The sequence below is a fragment of the Canis lupus genome, chromosome 35, assembly GCF_048164855.1.
Source record: "Canis lupus baileyi chromosome 35, mCanLup2.hap1, whole genome shotgun sequence".
Taxonomy (NCBI): domain Eukaryota; kingdom Metazoa; phylum Chordata; class Mammalia; order Carnivora; family Canidae; genus Canis; species Canis lupus.
Window position 1 is genome coordinate 21,715,951 of NC_132872.1, and position 25,559 is coordinate 21,741,509.

A 25,559-nucleotide genomic window follows, 5' to 3' on the forward strand; every position below is an offset into this window, starting at 1 on the left:
TGGCTGTCAAGGATTAGCTCTACAGTCTGCAGTTCCTGAAATACTACTTCAGCTAGTGTTGTGATTTGTTTGCAAATCCATTTGTAATGTTATAGGATACTCAGAAGGCAGAACAAGAGTTGATAAGTGAGAGCCTCAGTTTCATAGATTTAGGCCTGGGGCAACATATATAAGCTTCAATAATAAAGTCCAGTAGAATTTCCAGTAGAATAACAACTACTAGGTCAAATAGCATCTTAACACTGGAAATGTTCAGAGAGAATTCGTGAAGAGTATTTAAGAAGGAAGTTCTGCATTGATTAGAGATGCCAAACCCCAATAAATGCCAAGGCCTCTTTCACTTCTCAAATCCTACAAGTATTATCTTACTTTGAATCACATTACATTCCAAAAGACTAACTGTGTAACCTTTTAAGAAAAGACTACCTTTACATCTATATCATACATTTCTACTGCTAAATGCAATCTGGCCTCTCTCTCCTAGTCACACATGAGTATTGTACTTTATCCATACCTTTGAAGTTCAGTATGACTCATTCTGGTGAATGACTTATAGGTAGAAGATACAAACCACTTCCATGACGAAGTATTTAATTTCAGAAGAGAGACCCTCTAGCTATGTTCTTTCTGTGCCATGACACTCATGGAAACAATATATTAAAGTAGAGACTATCAGTCTGAAACCTTGAATGATGACAATGAATAATGCCAACTAGTCCCTCCTCCTTCCCACGTTGAACGTTATTTGGTGAATGAGAAATAACTTTTGTTGTTTTAAGCCACCACATTGGAGGGTTATTTATTTATTTATTTATTTATTTATTATCTATTTATCTATTTATTTATTTATTTTAACTGCACTAACTTATTCTGATCAACATAGTATTTGCCTGAAGTTTATTTTATCTTCTTTTTAAAAAATAATTTATGGAGACGCCTGGGTGGCTCAGCAGTTGAGGGCCTGCCTTTGGCCCAGGCGTGATCCTGGAGACCCAGGATCGAGTCCCACATCAGGCTCCCTGCATGGAGCCTGCTTCTCCCTCTGCCTGTGTCTCTGCCTCTCTCTGTCTCTAATGAATAAGTAAATACATAAAATCTTAAAATAAATAATTTATGGTACTATATTCAGATTTGGTAGCAGTGTGCATGTTTCCTAAGTCATATCCTAATATCTAAATATGAATATCTAAAATCCTAATATATAAAAATCTGTTTCAAAGGTCTGGGCAGCCAACAAAAATCCCTCCAGGTAATTCCAGGCATCATGTCAGTGTTTGTTTAAACTCCAGAGATATCTTTTAATCGCATCAGAATGTTCTAATGAGGAAAGTAGGATTTAAGACAGAGCATCAGAGGTGAGATTGTCTCATCATATTACTGGGCATGTTATAAACTTCTAGTCTTCATTTATGAATTTGAAAAATGTGGGTTATAATAGTGTTTCTAAAATATTCTTTCACAGAGTAATTATAAGGATCAAAAGAGATGATACTTAAGCAAAAATAGTCTAGGATGCAGAAGTACACTATGGAAGATAAAAACATTAGTCTTCAAAAAAATTAGACACCAGTTCAGCATAGACAACTATGCAAAAATGCAATTTAAAATTACTTTAGAAGCTTAAAACTTCTCTAGGAATATGCAGTGCATGAATAATGAATACAAGTTAACTGACCTCATCATATTTCAATTCTACAAGCCTATAGCATGTACAGGTCTACAGTATTTCTGTAAAATAGAAACAGTGCTTTGTGCACAACTCTATGCCCCCCGGAGACAGTTCTTACCAATTTACAGACTGATAAAATCGATTCAGGGGACACCAGTAAACCTCTGCACTCCAGTGAAGCCTGTGGAAGAATCTATTAAGTTTAAGACAATCACTTTTTAAATCATGATCAAGGTACCCTAACCTATATGAAATACAATATAGTATGTGTTTGTTGCTGATATTCTGCTCAGTAGTGTTCTGTGAAATCATTAACACTTACACTGAATATAAGAAAGATTCAATTTTCAGGACATTCAAGTTGCTACCTGAATTTGGCTCTATAAATGGTATTCCTTGGCTCCAGCTGAACACTCAATCATCCAGAGTTAGAAGTGTCCCCTGCACCTGACCTCACAGATTATGCCCAATGCTATAAATTATTGTTGAGTCGTAATGTTCACTTACTCTGTTTTATTAGATAGGAAATGATTATCATTGCTCAGGCTATAATTGCCTTTATCGAATTTGACCACATGAAGACAATTGATGAGAGATGCTAGTAGGGTGTGACAAATTTTATTCAGAAAGCCCTGTCTATTCCAGCTAGAGCAAAAATTTTACGGGAGAAATGGCTGAAAGTTGACACACTCTAAGTCTGAGTTGCTTTCTCAGAACCACAAAAGCAGGTAATTACACACATGGGTTGAAATTGTCTAATATTCATTTGCAGTTAGGTTTAAAATATCCATTTTTGCATGCAAAATATGATCATCCATGCCCTATGAGCATTAGTTTGATTTTTCAAACTCAGAATTTCAGAATATAAGAATAAACATGATAAATTATTAGTAATAGAAAAATAAGAATATTTTGTATAATATGGACAATTTTTCTATCCAACATTTTGAATGCTATAGATTTTAGCCCAGACAAATAGAAGACTTATTTGTACAAATATTGGGGGAAATATCCTCAGAAAAATGGTGATATATGATGACTTACAAATTTCCATGTTAAGTAATTCACTTCATATTTCCTAAAGCTCTGTAACAACTTAGCACACACTAGGTGGCTTAAAAACAGCAGAAACTTACTCTCTAAAAGTTTTGGAGGTCAACGGTCTAAAATTAACCTGTCAGCAGGCTCTAGAGGAAAATCCTTCCTTGCCTCCTCCAATATCCGGTGGCTTTCTATGGTCCTTTATTTGAAGTTACATAATTCCACAATCTCTGTGCCTACATCTTCACATGATTTGTTTCTCTATATCTTTGTCTCCCAAACCTCCCTCTGCCTCTTACAATATTTTAGAGGAACACCTGTTATTAGATTTAGAGCCTACCCTAAATCCAGAATGAACTCATCCCAAGATAAATGTTGTAAGAATTATTCCATGTTAAGGAAATTATCCATATAAAAGATGTAAACTTTGTTTTAATCAGTGTGTCAGTAATGTCTATAAGCGAGGCAGCTATTACTTGCTCTCTATTACAAGTCTGGTAGGAGAATAAAATCAAATAATAGATGAGATTTGCCAGTAAAGTAAAATGGAATAGTAAATGTGAGAGAACCAGGAGGAGCAAGAGCAGGCAAAAATACAGGGTGGAATTATTATGTCTTCATTTTGCTTTGTTTGTGATAGTCCCCCTAGCTTGATAAGAAAATAAGAGGGAAAAATAATACTCTGTCAGTAATAGCATTCAGATTAATGGCTTAGACAAATAAATTACATGAAGTGATACACTTTATTTGAAATATATACCATATGGGAGTATCTTTGACTCTTAAATCTCTAAACATATTATGAATCGGTTTAGTGTCCATTTGAATTCATTCACATTGCCTAAATTAATTTATCTTGAATAAAAAAAATAGAAGGTTTAACTCTTTAAAAATTTTACTTAAATTGTCATTAAATTTCAATTTAATCGTAAAATTAAATCAACTTTAATAAATTAAAATGAAATAAATCTAATAAAATTTTAAAGAATATTTTACAGTTGTATATCATTCATATAGTGAAATATAACTTTTAAAGTATTTTTCAAAAAAATAAAGCATTTTTCAAACTATGCTGCCTTTTCTCAAATAGTTTCTTTTAGATTTGATTTTTCTGAGAAATTCTCTAAAATTTGTAAGTTGTTCTGTATACTATGACAGCTTACTTGAAACTGCTTAATTTAGAATCTTTTATTAATCCAGGTAAATAAAGTTTAAGATTGAAGAGGTTGGCATTTCCCTTTATCAAAGGGAATGAAGTTTAATCTGCACATTTATGTTTGGTGATAATACTACCTTCTTGGTGATATGGCTTAAATATAAGCTAAAGTCCATCTATAGAAGTACTTCCCTGTTTGATTGATTGACTTCTGCTCCTTCTTACATGTTTTGAAATCTACCCCCACCCCTAGTGTTTTCCTGCCGAGAGTCTAGAGATATGCATGCTCTTGTAGACTAACATCCTCAAATATTCTCCTGTATCTATTGCTTTCATTTAGCCTAAAACTTTGGGTGTAACTTCACCTTTTGAATTTTTGGTAACACTGTTGCTTCAATAATAGTCAGCCCTATCCTGAGTGTCGGATGCAGGCCGGTATAACAGTCTACCGTTCTCTCTCTCCCTCAAAGTTCATGCCCCTTATTCTACCTCTTACATTCTAAACTTTTGAAGTCTGGCAGAGAATTTGATGATTCTTCAAAATGTTCACCAGTTTATATCATAGAAAATTTATTTTGTGGACAGGCAAAGTAAGTAGAAAAAAAAGACAGTAGTAATGCTTGTGTATTTATATGTGAGTATGTAATTCACTCCCATGTGAGTGGTCAAATCCAGCTCTGTGCTAGAATAGGAATTGGTTGGATAACCACATTGCCTGCTACCCACATTTTTTTTTTTTCCATGAAGTCTCTTTTGGTGAGAAAGTCCTTGTTGAAAAATCAAAATAATTAACACAATTTATTAGTAATCATGTAATTCAGCCTCTTTTGAAGGCTAAGTATAGGCTTGGAACATAAAATGTCATATGTAGCCCCAGTATTTTATATCATGACTTCTGGATCAGAGAAATAATAAATAAAATAAGTGAATGGGCTAATCAATCACCATCTCCTTATCATCCCTACATATTGAGAGTAGTAGTAATAAAAACAAAACCAGCATAATCTAATAGCTCTGTTGACAAGTGAACATTCTCCATTCTGATCCTTGTTTCCAGATGCTCTTAAATTAAGATTACACTTTTTACATCTCTTAAAAAAATATTTTTATAAATAAAAAAAATAGGATCGCAGAAACCAAGTTTTGGGGATTATTTATTCATTTACTTATTTACTTATCAAACGAGACCAGGGAATGGAAGCAGATATTCTTACAAAGTATAATTCTTACATGCCAAGTTTTTCCAGTCTTTCTTGGCAGCTGATATGCTATTTTCATGTCTGTTCTTTATTGTGCTCAGGAAATATGAGCTCTATCAAGGCTGAACTTCGATGGTTGTCTCCTCATCTGACTTATTAGTTGAATCATAAAAGATGTAGCTATAATTTGCACACAAGTTTTATGACCGTAACATGGTAAGCCAGGTTTGGGTTTCCATTAATGATCTCCTGAATTTAGATATATGTCTCTTTGATTCGTTCTCATGTGATGACAAAATCAAATAAAGTGCACACAGAAGCAGGCATCAGTGAAGCTAGTGGATATCTTTAGCTCTTGCCTGAAGGAATGTTCTATCATATTGGAAAGACAATAAATATTGATTCTTAATGGTATTTCTATGAAATCTGCCTAAAATTTAAATATGAAATAATAGTGACTGAACAAAACAGATTCAGTATATTGCTTTTTCTACTTATTAGAAGTAAATAATTTAAAATCTCAGTGTCATAAGTGACACTTTATAATCTCCATCATGAGATCCTCTTGTCCAAATAGTAGATAGTATTAACTAGTACTTAAACCTTTATTTTACATTTTTGTAACTCTTCTTTTTCTTTTTGTTTAATTAAAAGTTTATGGCACCTTTATTTCTGAGAAATTATTTGTCTCTGTTTTGATTATGCTATCTTCTTTTCCTCTCTCCCTTTCACTAACAAATAATTATGGAATGTTGTTATATGTCAGGTATTCTGATAGGCCCTGAGGAAACAATGCCTATGACATGGTTTTTGCTATCCTCAGTCAACCACTGAGAAGCCTGGAAGGAGTGGGTAAACACTAGTCATCTTGTCATTCTTTGCACAGGTGATAAAACACATATGCAAACACATAGAGGGACATTCCACTTTGGGGAGGAGAACTGGTACTAATTTATGAAAATAACATAAAATTACAAATGCAAAATTAGGTATAGAGCCTTGAAAACATCATGAAGGTATGATCGCTCTGAAGTTTAATTTTTTCAGCTTTTAAGTAAATCTGTCTGTACTTGTATGAACCTATGTGTGTGTGTGTGTGTGTGTGTTTCTAAATCTAGCATTTTTTTTTAGGAGGAACAGTAATGAAAATAGTATTGAAATTCTTTTAGAAGTGATGTAATTTGTTGAATGAACTTAGGAAATATAAGCTACCTTGTATATTAAATATGGTATCTAAGCAAATAGTCCTAAGGTAAGTCCACTTGACCTTAATTTGGCTAAATGCAAAGTTTCTGATTCTTTCAGCCTCATTACACTAAAAACTTAAGGTAAAATTTTCTCAACGTTCTAGCTGTTTCAATTCCCAATTCCCTTGTATATATCTCAAGCTTATTTATTAGTTTATTAGAGCTGCCACAACAAGGACGAGGTGACCATAGATCTCTTCTGAGGTCTTTCTGTTTGGATTATAGATGAGCATCTTCTCCCTGTTTTTTTTTTTTTTCCTCCCTGTTTTCACATAGAATCCTCTCTGTGCATCTGTATCCCAATTTCCTTTTCTTATAAGGCCATGAATCATATGGGATTAGGACCCGCTATAGTATCCTCATTATACCTTAATTGCCTCTATTTCCAAATGCAGCCACATTCTGAGATACTGGAGAATAGGACTTCCTTATGATTATTGGAGGGACATAGTTCAGCCATAACGGTCTCTACTAAAGTACCCTTGTCATACAGACACAAAACCAGAATCCTAAATCTTCATTATCCCAGATTTTACCCATAATCTCTGTTCTTTGAGATCTTGAAATCTCTTAAAAGCAGTGATATGTTTTGTAGAAAAAAACCTCAATAAACTAATCCAACTATTATCATCCCAGTTAAGTAGATTCTTATAAAACAATCATGGTGTCCAGAACCTCAGGGATTATAAGAGAGTAGGTAGGAAAACCTTTTTTTTTTTTTTTTCTCTAGAGGTCGATAACAGCTACATAAATTCTACTATAGAGAAATAATTTACGTGAGTATAAAAATGTAGAAGTTCAGCTCTTCTCTCATTAAAATAGAGAAGTTACCCATCTGATATTGTGCCTTGATAAGTAAATAAATAAGAATTCTGGCTTAATTAAAAGTTACTCAACATGCTGGTAGGTGAACTCACTCATATGTTCTTATTAGTGACATAGGGATGAAATTATTGACATACTTCAAAGGCATGCTATGACAATATCTTCATATTATTTCAATTATTTCTATATATGCAAAATATCTTTGTGAAGCTATATTTTAACACTGTATTACAAGGTTACAAATTGGAAAAATCTACATATATATTATGCATACACCTGTGCATTTATATACATTTTCTAATTATCATTCTATAGCACAGATGCTTGGATGCTGATTAGATGCTTTGATTTTTCCTATGCAGAGTAGTGGATACTCTAGGTTGGGTAACTCAGCATCATTCTATTCTTTTGCAAAGAGTAAATTAGATTATGCCTATCAAATATATTTGCATGGAACTTGAGAGATGGACGTAGATGAAAAAAATAAGCCATCTACTTTTTGTTTGGTTTCTTAGTTTTTCCTTCTTCTAAGAAAAATTTTATCAATATGAAGATTCCCTGAAATTGCATCCCAGTGTCTATTTTCCAGCTTTCTAGGTATTGAAAGATAGGAATAGTAGTAGTAATGGCTTTTTTTTCTGGATTACAGTTATGGGCATGGAGTTTATTTAGTCTTGAATTCAAGTTCTGGTTGTCAGAGTAGTTTTCCTGGTGGGTCAGTTCTGAAAGACATTCTTGGAGTTTGAGACTATGGAAGGCCCACTGTTCATCCAATCCTTCTAGTAATTCTGTAAATACTTAATTCTCTGTATTTCATCTAGATTAGAATACCCGGTTTTGTTCTTTTTCTTTTCTTTTTTTGTTCTGTTCTTTTTCTCATACTGTATTTTGACTGATTACAATATACTATAACTGAGTACCAGTCTTTAAGAATTGGAATCTTGTTGGGTGGGTATGACAGCACGGAGTATTTCTTAAGCCCTAAAAATGGAATAGTATTAATACATGACATATAGGAGCAAAATAGCTACTTAAATTATAATCTAGAGTTATTTGGCATAAAGCACCTAAGGCAAGTCTTTGGTAGACCTGATGGATAGTTAAAAGATACTGGAGATGGGGTAATGAAGACAAGAATGAAACGAGAATCTGAAAGCTTGAAAACCTGATGGAAAGACAAAGTTTAGAGATTTTTTTTTAAAGATTTTATTTATTTATTCATGAGGGACACAGAAAGAGAGGCAGAGACACAGGCAGAGAGAGAGAGAAGCAGGCTCCATGCAGGGGGCCCGACATAGGACTCCATCCCGAGTCTCCAGGATCACGGCCTGGGCCGAAGGCAGGTGCCAAACCACTCAGCCACCCAGGGATCCCAAGTTTAGAGTTTTAAATTAACAGATCAAAATATGATCAGAATATCAGTGTTTGGGGGGCATCTGGGTGGCCGAATCAATTAAGGGTCCAACTCTTGGTTTTGGCTTAGGTCATGATCTCAGTGGGAATTGAGCCCCACATCAGGCTCTGAGCTCAGCACAGAGTCTGCTTGGGATTATCTCCCTTTCTCTCTTCCCCTCCTCCACTGCTTGCATTCTCTCTCTCTCTCTCTCTCTCAAATAAATTATAAATCTTTAAAGAAAAAAGAAAAAATCATACCAATATTTTTGTGACTACACACACACACATTCATCATCTTTTTTTTTCTTTTCTTCTCTTAACTCTAGCATATTTAACAATACAGTGGTATATTAGTTTCAGGTATACAACATAGTGATTCAGTACTTACTTATATTACTCAGTGCTTACCAAAATTAAGTGTATTTTTTTAAATTTTTATTTATTTATGATAGTCACACACACAGAGGGGGGGGTGGGGGGCAGAGACACAGGCAGAGGGAGAAGCAGGCTCCATACACCGGGAGCCCGACGTGGGATTCGATCCTGGGTCTCCAGGATCGCGCCCTGGGCCAAAGGCAGGCGCTAAACGGCTGCACCACCCAGGGATCCCCGACTAAGTGTATTCTTAATCCCTTTCACCTGTTTCATCCAACTCCCCACCCATCTCCCCTCTGGTAACCATCTGTGTTCTCTATAGTTAAGAGTCTGTTAAAAAATAAAAAAATAAAAAAAATAATTAAAAAAAAAAAAATAAATAAATAAATAAAAAATAAAAAATAAAAAATAAAAAGGGATCCCTGGGTGGCGCAGCGGTTTGGCGCCTGCCTTTGGCCCAGGGCGCGATCCTGGAGACCCGGGATCGAATCCCACATCGGGCTCCTGGTGCATGGAGCCTGCTTCTCCCTCTGCCTGTGTCTCTGCCTCTCTCTCTCTCTGTTACTATCATCAAAAAAAAATAAAAAATAAAAATAAAAAGAGTCTGTTTTTTGGTTGGTATCTAATTATTTTTCTTTGTTCATTTGATTTGTTTCTTAAATTCCACATATGAGTGAAATCATATGGTATTGATCTTTTCTGAGTAGCTTTTTTTGATTGGCATTTTACTTTCTAGATTCATCCATATTGTTACAAATGGCAAAATTTCATTCCCTTTTTATGGTGTAATAATATTCCATGTGTATACATATCACATCTTCTTTGTCCATTCATTTATTGACAGACATGCGGGATGCTTCTGTAGTTTGGCTATTGTAGATAATGCTGCAATAAACACAGGTGTGTATATATATCTCCTTGAATTAGTGTTTTCATGTTCTTTAGGCATATACTCAATAGTGATATTACTGGATTGTAGGGTAGTTCTATTTTAGATTTTTTGAGGAACCTCCATACTGTCTTCCACAGTGACTTATACCAGTTTGCATTCCCACCAACAGTGCACAAAGGTTATTTTTTGCCTATGTCCTTGCCAATACCTGTTTCACTGAATGTGTAGACTGCTTTGGATAGTATAGATATTTTAAAAATATTAATTCTTCGAATCCATGACCATGGAATGTCTTTCTTTTTCTTTATGTCGTCTTGCATTTCTGTCTTCAGTGTTTTATGGTTTTTAAAGTACAAGTCTTTCACCACTTTGGTTAGGTTTATTCCTAGGTATCTTATATTTTGGGTGCAATTATATATGGGATTATTTTCTTAATTTCTATTTCTGCTGCTTCATTATTAGTGTACTGAAATGCAACAGATTTCTGTACATTGGCTTTTTTATCCTGCAACTTTACTGATTTCATTTCTCAGGTCTAGTAGTTTTTTGGTGGAGTTTTAGAGTTTTCTATATATAGTATCATGTCATCTGCAAATTCTGAAAGTGTTCCTTTTTCTTACTGATTTTGGATGCCTTTTATTTCTTTCTGTTTTCTGTTTGCTGAGGCTAGGACTTCTAGTACTACATTCAATAGAACTGGTGAGAGTGGACATTCTTATCTTGTTCCTGAACTAAGGGGAAAAGCTCTCAGTTTTTCAGCACTGAGTATGATGTTAGCTGTGTTTGTTTGTTTTTTTCATATGAAATTGTTATGTTGAGGTATGTACCCTCTAAACCTACTTTGTTAAGGATTTTATTATGAATGGCTGTTGTACTTTGTCAAATACTTTACTGAAATGATCATGTGTTTTTTATCCTTTCTCTTATTGGTATGATATATCATCTTAATTTATTTGTGAATATTGAACTACCCTTACACCCCTAGAATAAATCCCACTTGATTGTGGTGAATGATTCTTTTAATGTGTTGTTAGATTTAGTTAGCTAATATTTTATTGAGGATTTTTGCATCCCTATTTATCAGTTATATTGGGCACTAGTTCCATTTTTCTCTGGTATTTTGCATCGGGATAATGCTGACCTCATAGAATGAATTTGTAAGTTCTCCTTCCTCTTCTTTTTTTGGGAAAAGTTTGAGAAGAATACTATTAACTTTTCTTTAGATATTTGGTATAATTACACTGTGAAGCCAGTTGGACAAATACTCATAGTTCTTATAGGAACACGATCAACAACAGCAAAACAAACAAACATACCAAAAACCAAAAAGAGAGCCTATTTTCTGACATGATATTCTATGTAGGAAACCTAAAAGACTCCACCAAAAAATTGCTAAAACTGGCCTATGAATTTAGGAAAATCACAGGATGCAAAATCAATGTATAGAAATATGTTGCATTCTATACACCAATAATGCAGCAGAAAGAGAAATCAAAGAATTGATCCCATTTACAATTGTACCAAAACCCATCAGATACCTAGGAATAAGTCTATCCACAAGAGTAAAAAGTCTGTACTCTGAAAAGTATCGAACAGTAATGAAAGAAATGGAAAAGGACACTAAGAAATGGGAAAAAATTCCATGCTTATAGATTAGAACAAATATTGTCAAAATGTCTATACTAAAAAAAAAAAATGTCTATACTACCCAAAGTAATCTACACATTTAATGTAATCCCCATCAACATACCACCATCATTTTTCACAGGTCTAGAAGAAATAATCCTAAAATTTTTATGGAACCACAAAAGACTCCAGCTGGCCAAAGCAATCTTGGAAAAGAAAAGCAAAACTGGAAGCATCACAATTCCAGGCTTTAAGCTACATTACAAAGCTATAGTAATCAAGACAGTATGGAACTGGCACCAAAACAGACACATAGATCAATGGGAAGAAGGAAAACCTAGAAATGGACCCACAACTATATGGTCAACTAATCTTCAATAAAGCAGGAAAGACTATCCAATGGGGAAAAATAGTCTCCTCAACAAATGGTGTTGGGAAAACTGGACAGCAACATGCAGAAGAATGAAGCTGGACCACTTTCTTATATCATACCCAAAAATAAATTCAAAATGGATGAAAGACCTCAATGTGAGACCGAAAATCATGAAAATCTTACAGAACACAGGCAGTAACCTTTTTGACCTCATAGCATCTTCTTACTAGATATGTCTCCTGAGGCAATAGAAACAAAAGTAAAAATGAACTATTGAGACTTCATCAATATAAAATGCTCTGCACAGTGAAGGAAACAATCAACAAAACTAAAAGGTAACTTATGGAATTGGAGATGTTTGCAAATGACATACCTCATAATAAAATGTTAGTATCCAAAATCCATAAAGAACTCATTAAACTCAATACCTAAAAAACATATAATCCAGTTAAGAAATGGGCAGAAGACACGAATAGACATTTCTCCCAAGAAGACATCCAGATGGCCAACAGATGCATGAAAAGATGCTCAACATCCCTCATCATCAGGGAAATGCTAATCAAAACCACAATGAGATATCACCTCATACCTGTCAGAATGGCTAAGATCAACAACATATGAAATAACAGACGTTAGTGGGGATGCAGAGAACAGGGAACTCTCTCACATCGTTAGTGGGAATGTAAACTGGTGCAGCCACTGTGGAAAACAGTATGGAGTTTCCTCGGAAAGTTAAAAATAGAACTACCTTATGACCCAGCAGTTGCAATAGTAGGTATTCACTCATAGGATACAAAAATACTGATTTGAAGGGGCACACGCACCCCGAGAACACTCCCTTCAGCATTATCAACAATAACCAAATTAAGGAAAGAGCCCAAATGTCCATCGACTGATGAATGGATAAAGAAAATATGGGAGAAAATATGGGAAAATATGGGATGGATATATAATGGAACATTACTCAGCTATACAAAAGAATGAAATTTTGCCATTTGCAATGATGTGGATGGAGCTAGAGAGAATTATGCTAAGAGAAAGACCAACACCAGATGATCTCATTCATATGTGAAATTTAAGAAACAAAACAAATGAATATGGGGAAGAGAGAGAGAGAGAGGCATACCATAAAACAGATTCTTAACTATAGAGAACAAAAGGAGGGTTGTTGGAAGGGAAGTACGCAGGGCCATATTTGAGGAGCTTATGAGTATTGAGGAGGGCACTTGTGATGAGCACTGGGTGATGTATGTGAGTGATGTATCACTAAATTCTTCACTTGAAACTAATATTACACTGTACATTTACTGACAGGAATTTAAATAAAAACTTGAAAATACAAAAAAAAATTAGAAGAAGAAACAGAGCCTAATCATACGTGTTGCTTTATTATAGGTGGAATTCTCACCCTTATGAGAAAGTTAAAATAATTGATTTGGAAATGACATGCTAATTGGAATGAAGATATTTGTGTGATATCGAATTATTCTGAACATCCTGACCTCTTCACAAAACACTGAGTAACACTAGCCAAAATGCCTAATTCCTTGCCTGATACATTTATTCTTGTATATTTGAGACCTCATCTGATCATGCAGTGTTCTATTGTTATTTTTGTTCTTTAATTGTTTTCTTGTTTCATTTTAGCAAATTGATCCCAATTTTCCTGCTGGCTAATCTCTGCCACTTATTATTTCCTTCAGAGAAATAAATAACTAGATTCAGATTTAAGCTTGCTCTAAAGGCACATGTAGAATAATTTACCCAGGAGGCAAAAGCATATACAGAAAAGTAAGTGTAAAATGTTGGTAATTTATTTAGGAAGTAACCTGATAACTATGTACACCAATATATTTTAATACTGCTAGACTAAATAGAAAAAAAATATAACTTTAAACTAAGCCAAGTCCATTAGTGTGGGTATACTTACTCAGATTCTGGGAAAGATTCTAACAGATTGCTCAGCTGTTTGGCAAGAGGTTTGGACCCAGTGGTGCACTACACCAAATGAAGTGGAGATTCCAGAAATTCATTGCTATAATGAAAAGGAAAGAGTCCAAAGGCAGGCTGAAAGCATTGCTGAAGAGATTTGTCATGTGCTCACCTCTTTGATAAATATATCTCCAAGAAGATCCAGAGAACACTCCCTTCAGGAGACCAAGACGCTGTAGCCGTCCTCTGCAAACGGAAACAAAAGTATGAAAACTGCTATTGAAATAGGATCTTTGATTATAATGGGGGTCATGTAATCCCAGAATAACAGAGGGCAAGTACGGTTGGGGCTGATCATCAAAATGGTTAGTTGGTACACAGTGGTGAATATAACATTTTTATATTCAGTCATCTTTCATCTTACCTATTTGATCATATTTTTCCCTAGGACTGAAATAGGTGATAGGCCTACTAAAGGGATACTTGCTTATAAAACTAAAAGTAAAATTCACTTCTGAATAGAGTTCTGAAATGATTCACTCCAGTGGTAATCATGGACTTTGATCTAATTGTTAGAATTATTTCATAGAGCCTGGCCCCTGGAGTGAAGGAGAAACTGTATATCTTGAGAAAGGGCTCTTTTACAACTGCTATAAATATATTCTCTAATATTTCCACCCAGCATTTCTTAAACTGATCAAAGTCCATCTAAAAATATAACTGAATACTGGAGAAAGAATAGACCACTGGACACTGGCTCTGAGCAAATGCCAGTCCCCAGGAATTGGAATGTAATCATAGTACGCTGGTCATAGGGATGTTTTATGGACACCAGGAGATAGAAATTAGACTAAATTAAGGTAATAAATGTGGCTGTGTCTAAGTTTCATTTGACTGTGGGTTACATCTCCCTGATTCTTTGTATGTCTTATAATTTTTATCATATTATACATACCATTATGCCTTAAAGAGCTGTAGATGTCAAAATTATATCTATACACTTACACACACACGCATATTTTTTCCCTCTCTCTCCTTTTATTCCAAAAGTCAGCATTTTTTATTCTAAGCAGTTAGAATGAAGGACTGATCATGGTGGCCAGAAATGGAGGTTGGAGGTTGTAGTTAAAACAGGACTTCAGAATACAGGAAACTTGGGAAGACTGAATTTCAGCTCAGTACGCAATTTCTTCTACCTCTGCTGGGCTAATATCTTTGATCATATTGAAAGTTGAACTGGATTTGCTTATCATTGCAACTTTGGTTAGACAGCACACCTCATTTTTCAAATACTTTCTTTCTTCTTTTAGGATTTTGTTTAATTTCACATTAGTTAACCCACATTGTAGTATTAGTTTCAGGAGTAGAATTTAGTGGTTCATCACTTGCATATAATACCCAGTGCTCATCCCAGCAAATGTCCTCATTAAAACTCATCACTCATTAAAACAAAACAAAACAAAACAAAACAAACAAAAACAAAAACAAAAAAACAAAAAAAAACCTAATCACTCATTTAGCCCATCCCTCACCCACCTCCTTTCCAGCTATCTTCATTTTGTTCCCTATACTTAAGAGTCTCTTATGTTTTGTCTCCCTCTCTGTTTTTATCTTATTTTATGTTTCCTTCACTTCCCCTATGTTCATCTGCACTTTAAGGATGAGTTAGGACTTTTCTTCTGGGAAAGCTATCTTACTAAATTCTGTGGAACTGACTGATCTTGAAACAGTAAGAATACAAATCAGTTGGACTTCAAAACTGTAAGATTATCAGGATGCTAGACTTGGAACCTACTAGACCTCAAGAATATGAGATCATAAGATTTTGAGACTGAGAGACAGGGACTCAGGATGGTGAGACAGTGAGAGTACAGATTAAAAGTAATAGCTGGGGATGCCTGGGTGGCTCACTGGTTGAGCATCTGCCTTTGGCTCAGGGTATGTTCCTGGAATCCCAGGATCGAGCCCCATATCGGGCTCCCCGTGAGGATCCTACCTCTCCCTCTGCCTATGTCTCTGCCTCTCTCTGTGTGTCTCTCTTGAATAAACAAAATCTTAAAAAAAAAAAAAAAGAAAGTGATAGCTGACTTGCAGTGCCATGTAACTTAGAGATTGCTAGATGTTGATGGTGTAAGACTGAGATACAGATGTCAGGAGACTGGCAACTATGAAATCCTATGACTTGTTCCCACCGTCCAGGCCTGTCTGGGGGTCTCTGCTTTCTCAGCAAAATTCCCATGTAGGAGAATCTTACAGAAAGTATAGTCTTTGCTTCAGGCTACTCTAGATCCAACATGCCAACCAACTGATTTGTCAGGATTTGCTGGGGTTTCCTAATCTAGGCAGAAAGTATTCTTCTATGCTAGGCCTGCTTTTCCTGCTCAGCAGTCAACATTATCATCTGGCTCCAAGTATCAAAGCCTGTTCACTTCTTGCTCATCTAGGAATGACTCATTCCTATGCAATTCAGTTCTTTTAGATTTCTTCATATCCATAGCCATCCCATGGTTTTTAAGAGAAGGATGATCAAAACATATATCTGTATTGTTATTGTGATGGTATGAAGACTTTCATGTTCATTTGGTTTATAACTCTACCAGAACCTGTATCATATGGTTTAATATCTGGTAATTTTATTGGTCAGGGATCCCTATAGTACAAGTAGTTTTGTTTTGTCTTTGTCTTCTAATTGCTATTTTATCTTTCCTGAAAAACAAATTAAAAAAGGTAGCAATATTAAGAAATAACTACTATTATATTTGATAAGAATGTATCATATGATTTTTAAACCTTATTTTGACATGTCCTACTTGTATCTAAAACTAGAGTTTCTTTATAACTAAACAAAAATACCCAGTTAATACACTTCCATGTCCATGCTATACTTGTCATAATTTTATAATAGTGTATACCTCAGGAGTATGAATGAATTTTAAATAAATACATTATGTCAGTACGTGAAGTGCTATCCTCCTACAGAGACTGTTACGGGCAAAGATCAGAAAACTTTTCTCACTGGTAGTAGACAGCAGCGATCCCAACAGTGGATAAGAGAATCTGGTGCCCTGGGTTCCAGTTCAGAAACCACAACCAACTGTTTGTAATCTTGACCAGTTTAGCCTCTTTATTCTCTACTATTTAGTTTCTTTATCTGCAAATTAGACATAGTGACGCCTTACAACATTATGTGGGATGATATGATATAATGCTGGCAAAGTACTTAGAACTATGCCAGAAAGAAAAATCTCAGTAGATGTTAAATATAATTATTTTCAGGAAAACAACAACAGAAACAACAAAGAATGACTCTTTTATGAATGGTGCACAACCTTAACTGCTATGCCTGTATTCAATAGATTTTCATTCTAACTCACTTCCTGTATTGTCTCCAGAGAGATATTTCTAAATGAAAATATGATCCTATCATTCCTGTATACTGCTCTTCTTTTGATCCCTTTGCCTTTATAAATAGATAAAAAGGATGCTTTCCTGAAAGTTTTCTGTAAATAGTTTTAAACTAAATTCTAATTATCTAGTAGTCTTTTCTAATTCTCACAACTTACAAAGAATAATGCTTTGGTAGGAAAATATAAACTAAGTTACTTAATGTTTTAAAACATTAAAAAAATTCTATGATATATTTTCTTCAAAAAATATGTTCTTGAGCCTTGGAAATAGTCTTCAATTTGTAATTTGCTAAAATGGTATAAATACGATTTCATGTCAACTGCTCATATGACCTTAGATTTTCTTTGTTATTCTCTGGCATATGCTTCTTCGACTATACATGAAGGAATTTGAAAATTTTGATGTAAGATTCTATTCATTTTTTTAAAGTGCTTTTAAAATTAGTAATATTTTCTCACTATGGTTAATTAAAAAAATCAATTTAATTCTGTTAAATCATGAGTCTCTGAGAATATTATTTAAATATTGGTTGCTTAAAATTACTAATTATTTTAGTAGTTACTCAAAACTGTGCCTTTCCATAATTAAAATAAGTATGGAGATTTTGAAGTTTTAGGTTTTCTTAAAACAAACTGGTCATTCTTGAAAATTGTTATTAAATTGAGGGAATCTAAAATTACTGTAATAGTAATGTTATTTGACAAGGAATATTTAAGTGTGTGACAAATAATAGTAACTGTAAGCCTTTTTCTTCAAAGGAAAGAAAATTTGGGGCCTAGAATGAAGTCTATGCAATAAGCTTACCTGGAACAAGGATTATAATCTTTGATCTTTCCCTTTGCTTAGTAGAACTCAAGGAGCATACAATAAAGCCCGGTAGATGTATGAATGCTGAAGGCACAGTACCATCAAAGTAATGTGCTCACCCTTGCCACTGACAGGGATGTCTGACTGAATCCTGCCCGAAGCACCCAAAGTGAGTTTTGGGGGTCACAACTGAGGTATTATTTAGGTCCTGTTCAAATGTGACTTGTCCTTTTGTGGAAGAGATTACCAAGTCTTTATTTTTTTAAACAAGCTATTAAAATTTGAGTGAGGAATATATTCAGTACTTGGGACTTTCTTCCTTCCATGGCCAGAACTTAGGAAGACTTGTTAACCAGGTAATGTTTAATATAAGTATTCCTATTACAGAAAAAGTTAAATCAGTAGATAATATTCTAAAGGTGTATGTGTGTGTGTGTGTGTGTGTGTGTGTGTATAAGACAAGAAAACCCCAGTCATGAGAAGAATTATCTAGGGAGCATAAAAGAATCTACCTAATAATGGCAAATATTTCTGTGGATGGATGGACTTGGGACTTATAGCAATTCAAATAACTTATTTTTTTTTTACTTAGGAGCTATGAAATATATATTGCTTTTCATTTATTTTATTGAAATTGTCTTTTTATAAATTGTGGGTTTTTTCCTAAGTGTGCCTGAGTATGGTGATCTATAAATTAATATAAAAAAATTACATAGTTGTAGTTATCACATAGGAGAAAGAGCACATTTTATCTCTGTGGCCGAGTATGGTATGGGCTTTCACTTAAATCTGTGTGATGCTCTTAGAGGTAAACCAAGCAAACAAAAAAGCTTCAACCTCCAAGGTTGGTCAAACTATGGACAGTTAGGGATCTCAAAGGGAGATTCATACCATTCAAGTCTATTACGTGGCTTTATCATTTTGTTAAAAATATGTAAATGTTGAAGAAGGTGTACTTCTTTGTTTAGAAAGCACAGGATATTGAATTGATACTTGAATTGTTTGAAAAGGAGAAACAGAAAGGATATAATGAAATTCATGGTATAGTTTTCATAGTTTTTTTTTTTTTTCAAACACTGAGATAATATTCCTTCTGCTGCCATTATGGATTCTGTTCAAGAATGACTTCTGTTTCAATCAAAAAATTGAGATAAGGTTGGGGAATCTTGTATACTGAATTATATCTCCCCAGAATTCAAACATGAAGCCCTAACTCCCAAGTGAGTATATTTAGAGATAGTAACTGTAAGAAGGTAATTAACGTTAAGTGAAATCATAATTGTGAGGCCCCAATCCAATAAGACCGTTGCCCTTATAACAAATGGAAGAGACACCAAGAGTGTTCACGCACAGATAAATGGCCAGAGGAGGACAGGCAAGAAAATAACTCTCTGTAATCCAAGGAGAAAGTTCTCACCAGTAACCAGTTCTGCTGACACCATTTACTTAGAATCCCAGGCTCCAGAAACCTGAGAAATTAAATTTCTCTTGTTTAAGGAACTCAGTCTACACGGTATTGTCATGGTAGCCCTAGCTGACTAATACAGAGGATATAGGATTCTTGGCTGGAAAGACATAAAAGCCAACAAAAGGTTATGGTGCTAACATCTGTTACATAAGATGTTACAGATAAACACATGAAGCAATATTTTCTTGTATTTTCAGTAGCTATTCTCAGTAAAGTGAGGAAGTCAAATGAACAAATAATTTTTTTTTTGATATACCGACCTCCCACATTGTTACAGAGTATTGAGCTAACTCAGCAAATTAAGATTCAGTACTTGGCAGACATAGTACTTCATATAGTACTTCTGATTTAACTTTCCCTCTTAGAGCACAATGGGATGCCTGAATGGTATATCAGCAGAATTGGCTCATCTCAACACAAAACAAGATCCCTTTACTTTAGCAGTTATCTGTTTCTAAACAGAATTTCATATATCATGGGCTCTTTGATGTGTTAACTAGCTGACTGCCATGGAGCTGTTCTTTTGTTATAAATCTAGATACTCTATTGATAAATGCTCACTGCAGTGACTGTCTTGAGAAAGAATGAAAAAAGAACATTGAATATGGGCCACAATCTGTTGGGTGATGGAGAGATACTTTCTCCAACAGTCCAGACCTTAGTAATAAAACAGTCTTTTCATCTTCTGATTCTTGACAAAAGAGAGGGAAAAAAAGTTAACAACTGGTAAATTCAACCTTTGGAGTTGGTGTGAAAATATGAGGTTATCAGCAAAAGATGAGTTTACTGTCACCTGAATTCTTCCCACTGTATTTTTATAAATCTGTCTTTATTTATAGTTGTCCAACAGAGACTTCTGGCATTTCTTTGCCCCTTCACATGAGCATATGCTAGGCGCTGGATTTGTTAACTGTTATCATGTTTGTCTCTTTTGAGAACTTTTTCGTTTATAAAATTTTACTTTATCTATATGATTTACCAGATGCATGACATATCAATACCATAGTTACCACTAGGAACTCAAAGTTCAAAGTTCTGACAATATAGAATGCACATTTTACAAATATTCTATAATCTAAATTCATAGCAAGAAATCATTACAGGAAAAAATACAGGTGTTTCAATAAGCCATCAGGGATGAAATTTTTAAGGGACATTTGACCTTTTTAATTTTTTTTGTCAATTTATTTTTTTAAGTCACAACCCTGAGGTCAGGACCTGAGCTGAGATTGAGTCAGATGTTCAACTGAGTGAGCTACCCTTGCACTCTTCAGGGACACTTTATCTCTTACATTTCTTACTAAATATAATAACAATACATTCTATTTATCTATGGTGTCCCTTAAAAATGCAAGGAATTTACTCATCTATTATAGTGTTCCAGTGCTCACTTTGGGAACTACTAAAATATTGTAGTGTTCCAAGGGCAAATCATATCAATATCAGACTAAGGTAACAAATCATTTGCCTGGAAAGGATAATGCATGAAACAACAGTGGAAAGAGGAGACATGACATTGTTTATCCCTGATTCTTTCATGTTTAACATGTTTCTCACACATACATATGCACAAATGTTTAGCAAATTATTTGTTGAATAAGTGAATGGAATTATACTTTAAAAGACTATGCAATAACAAATTTCCAAATAGCACTGGTGGTGGGGTAAATCTATTTGTGATATATAGTTGGGACTTTCAAAAGAGTATTTTGATTAATATACATCTTAAGTAATAAGTGATGAATTGTTAAAACAATGAAAAAAAATACTTGAGACATGGAAAACTGATAAAAATTAACAATAACATGTAATTAATAGCAGCAACTTTAATAGATGCAGAGGATAATAATGAGTGGTTTTGCACATGTCATTAATACCAACATGGTTTTTGTGACTAAATGTGTTAAAACATGGACTAACATTCAAAGTCAAAATTTTGTCCTAAATGATAACTTTGTAGAATGAAATTGGCTATATTTGCTAGAGGCAGCATCTTTTTCTCACTGATCAAGTTCCTACAACATCTTCTTCTAAAAAAAGGAGGGCCTGGCTCAATGTCTTAGCATATTGTGGGCATAATTTCTGAATTTGTTCATTAAACAAATCTAGAGCAAGAGACACGTCATTCTTGTTCTTGATAACAAGCAGATGTTCAGAGCAGCTTGTGTCCAATTATGATACAAATATTTAAAATCTGCATTGATATACAGTCTTCAGTCTTTGTAATCAGAGGCAAAGATGAGAGTGCTTTTCCATAGAATTTATTTTAATGATGCTTTAATGGATAGCAAAAGCTACAATGAATAAAGTCAGTGTTGGCAGGTGGCATAAAATCCAAAGATGAACTATCCTCCCAAGTTCCACAAGGAAGGTTTAGTGGTTGCATTTTATTCACGCTGCTTCTTAATACCGCTTAACCACAATGGCCACATCAACCACCCATCACCTCCAATGTTTTTGAAATTATATTATGGAATAAATGGTTTATAGTTGAATCTCTTGTGGAAAGCAACCAAATGCCACAAGATAAATTAGGTTACCTTGGGGGAATCATATGCAATCCCTTGGTGATGGGATTTCGGACCTACTATTCCAAAATATGGCAGCTTAGCATGTTGAATATTTTAAGATGAAAAAGTTTGAGAAAATAGCATAAGTAGGAAGATCACCCTAGTTTTCCCCTAACCCTTCCCTCCTAAAGCAGATTGTTAAGACTTGTGTGAGGTGTCCTCCCTACACCTGGAGGAGAGAAGCATTTTTGTCTTGGAAGACAGGACTCAGAAGAATCCAAACAGTGCTTGCTAAGTTTTCCACAGTTTACTATCCCTACATCATATTTTGCCCTATCATATTTTTCCATAACTACCCACTCTTCATCAAGCCTGGTATAAAAATACTTAGGTTTAGCTGTGTCTTTGGGTCTTCATTTCCTAATGAGAGCTCCCGTGTCACATTTTCTCCATCAATCTCTTTGTCAGTTTAATTTTCAGGACCTGCTAGGGACCCTAAGAGTTTTGGGGAAGACATTTCCCTTCCCTACACTAGGAAAACTAAAACAACAGAAATTAAGAACATACCACAAACACATTTTCTTTAGTATTTACAGGTTTAATTCCTCATCATTTGTATGAAAAAGCTTGGGTGTGTAAATGTGTGATGTGCGTGAGTTACGATGTATAGGCTTTCTGGACTTCGTACTAACAATTTAAAGAGTTTGTCAGGTTGGAATGCCCTTTACCCAGCCAGAACTCTGTCAAAAGATTGTGGTGTGCCTAGCAAGAGCCTGGAAGACAGATGTTTAATAAGTATTTTTAGAATTGTATTTTCTAAGGCCTTGGATTATTGACTGTATTCTCCTTTAGTAATTCACTCATAAAGACCAAAGTTCCATTTAGAATTACTTAAGAGCAGAAAGCTATTGAATTTCTCAGGATTACCTTCATCAATCCTGGCTTATAATGGTCTTTTATTTCATCCACTATTCATACTTTTGTAAGGTTGTCTCATTTATCAAATAAGTTCAAAATCAATATTAATTAATTGAACAATTAATTTACCAGTTAAATTCCTTAGGAATTATTGAAATGAATAAAATCTGGTTTTCTCTATTATGTAATTATTTTTGAACATACACTGTAAAGATTATATTATATCATTTCCATTAGATTCCATTGTCTAAGTTTGAAACATTTTGAAACCATATGTAAGATTATACTTGACCCAATCATTCATTTGTTTTGTTTTGTTTTTTAGATTTTTTTTACAAAGTATTAGTAGTATAAGTGAAATGCAGAATATGATAATTATCAGGTAAAGCTTTTATATCTAATAATGGTAAGAAAGGCTATATCATGATTGTGTAAGACTATGTTTATAGTGATTATTTTCAAAGTGTCAGTTTATTAGTCCACTATTATTAAGTAGTTTCAAAATAATATCAATAATAAGTCTATTTATTGGAACAGATGACTCCAGATAGATTAGTCATTTTTGTCTATTTGTGAAAGAAATCATTTAACCTTGTTAATAGGCCTTCTGTCTAGAGCAACATTTTCATATCTGCATCCATAAATAAAATTCATTTAAAAACATTATCTTTTACAAGAGAAACATAAAGTAGAAGTACTAATTAAGTAATGTGATAGTTGTTATCACATTTATAAATATCTGATGAACATTCTGCCCTAATAGCTTATGGTATGTGGCATTAGGTTATAGAAATATTTATATTATGCTATACTGTATTATACAGTGATATTAGGTTTCAGAATTATTTATATATGTTTCTTTATAAGAAAGATTCAGTGATTTTATGCAACCCAACAGTGTCTAGAAACAAAATATTTGAATAGAAGAGAATAACCAGATCACTTATGAGATAATCACTGTCCTAATAAGTCAACCACCATGGGAAGATCTGCAAAAGAAGGAGAAACTACTTAAAGGTGGAACTTTTAATAATCAGCATGATTAGGACAAAACAATATTGATATGTGAGTGTTTCTTAGCATTTGCTTTTCTTCTCAACTCATTCTTAGGTAGTATGTGCCACTGAATTAAAACAATAAGGAAAAGAAACAACAAAGGACATTTGCTTCAGAATAGGGTGGAAATTACTTAGGCAGTCCAGGAAAAGTGATGTGGAATGAAAGAAATCCATATGAACTAGATAATGGGTTGCTAATAAGGCTGTTGACACCTGAGCAGAAACTTTACCATGTAGAGAAAAGGAAGTATGCGTGAGATTTTGGAAAAGTTTTTTTACAGATAACTTTTCATGCATTTAAATTGTTTTCACCCTGATTTCCTTGTCCTCAAGAAATGATTTAAAGATTAAAATGAGTTTTAACTAAGTGTTCTTTGCTGATTTGTGATTTTTTGAAACTACATTACTTAGGGACTCTGCTAGCTGAGTATCCACTTATAATTTGGTTACATGTGATGATGTCCGTAATGGAAACTAGGCATTTCAGTTTGTTAAAATTACTTAATATTTTCAGGGGAAAGTGATTGTAAATTAGCTTTCTTTGGAAGATTTTTTTAAAATATGAAGATGATTTCATTAGTATTTTGGTTGTTGGAAATAAAGTTTGGGGCAGGGAACAGTTGGGTGGCAAAGACTGTTAAGTGTCAAACTCTTGCTTTTGGCTCAGGTCATGATCTCAGGGTCATGAGATCAAGTCCTTTTTCTGGTTCCATATTTAGCATGGTGACTCCTTAAAATTCTGTCTCCCTCCGCCTCTACCCACCCCCTCAAAATAAATAAATCTTAAAAAAATAGAAATAAAGTTTGGATAAAAATGCCATTGTTGGTATCATAATAAACAATGATTGTATGACAAAATGGGAAAATGTTAATCATACTGAAACGATTGCAGTGGAAACAATAATATTAAAATTATGAAAGATTTCACATAAGTTCAAATATATAGAAGCTGTTATGTATAAGAAGCTAGGAAATTATCTATATCAATATCTGTCTACTCACTTACCTACCCAACTATTTATGTAAGTTTAACAGAATTTTCAAAGGTGCAAATATCTGGAAAAACATGAATGTTCCATAATGAAAGAGTGATTAAATAATATGATTCATTCATAATATAAAACAGTATAGGAGACTTTAACAAGTAAGTTAGATATTTATAGATGTATCAGAGACAAATCTATGATTTATTATTAAATTAAAAGGCCCTTTATACTAGCATGTTTAATAGAATTTAATTTTTATTTTTCAAGAAAGCAGAGTATGTACATGTTTATGTATTTCTTTCTTTTTTTTTAGGTAGATAATTATATACATGACAACACACCAAGCTAATGAGTAGTTTTAATTTGAAGGAGTTAAAATTTGAGTATATAAAAATTATATTACCAATTATATTACCAATTTCTTTCTTTATAAATTTTGTAGAGAGTTTTTCTTACAATTAACATTTAAAAAAATCATTTTACAAAATTCAATAAAGTGGTAATCAACATATTTTTGACAACCTAAGTATTTGTTATTGCTATAAAAACAAATATTGTTTAATTATAAGTATTTTTAAGCTAAGTATGCTCTCTCCAAATTTAAGTGGCTTATAGTACGTTATGTTACAATATGTTATATTACCTTACAGTACCCAAATAATATCTACTAATAT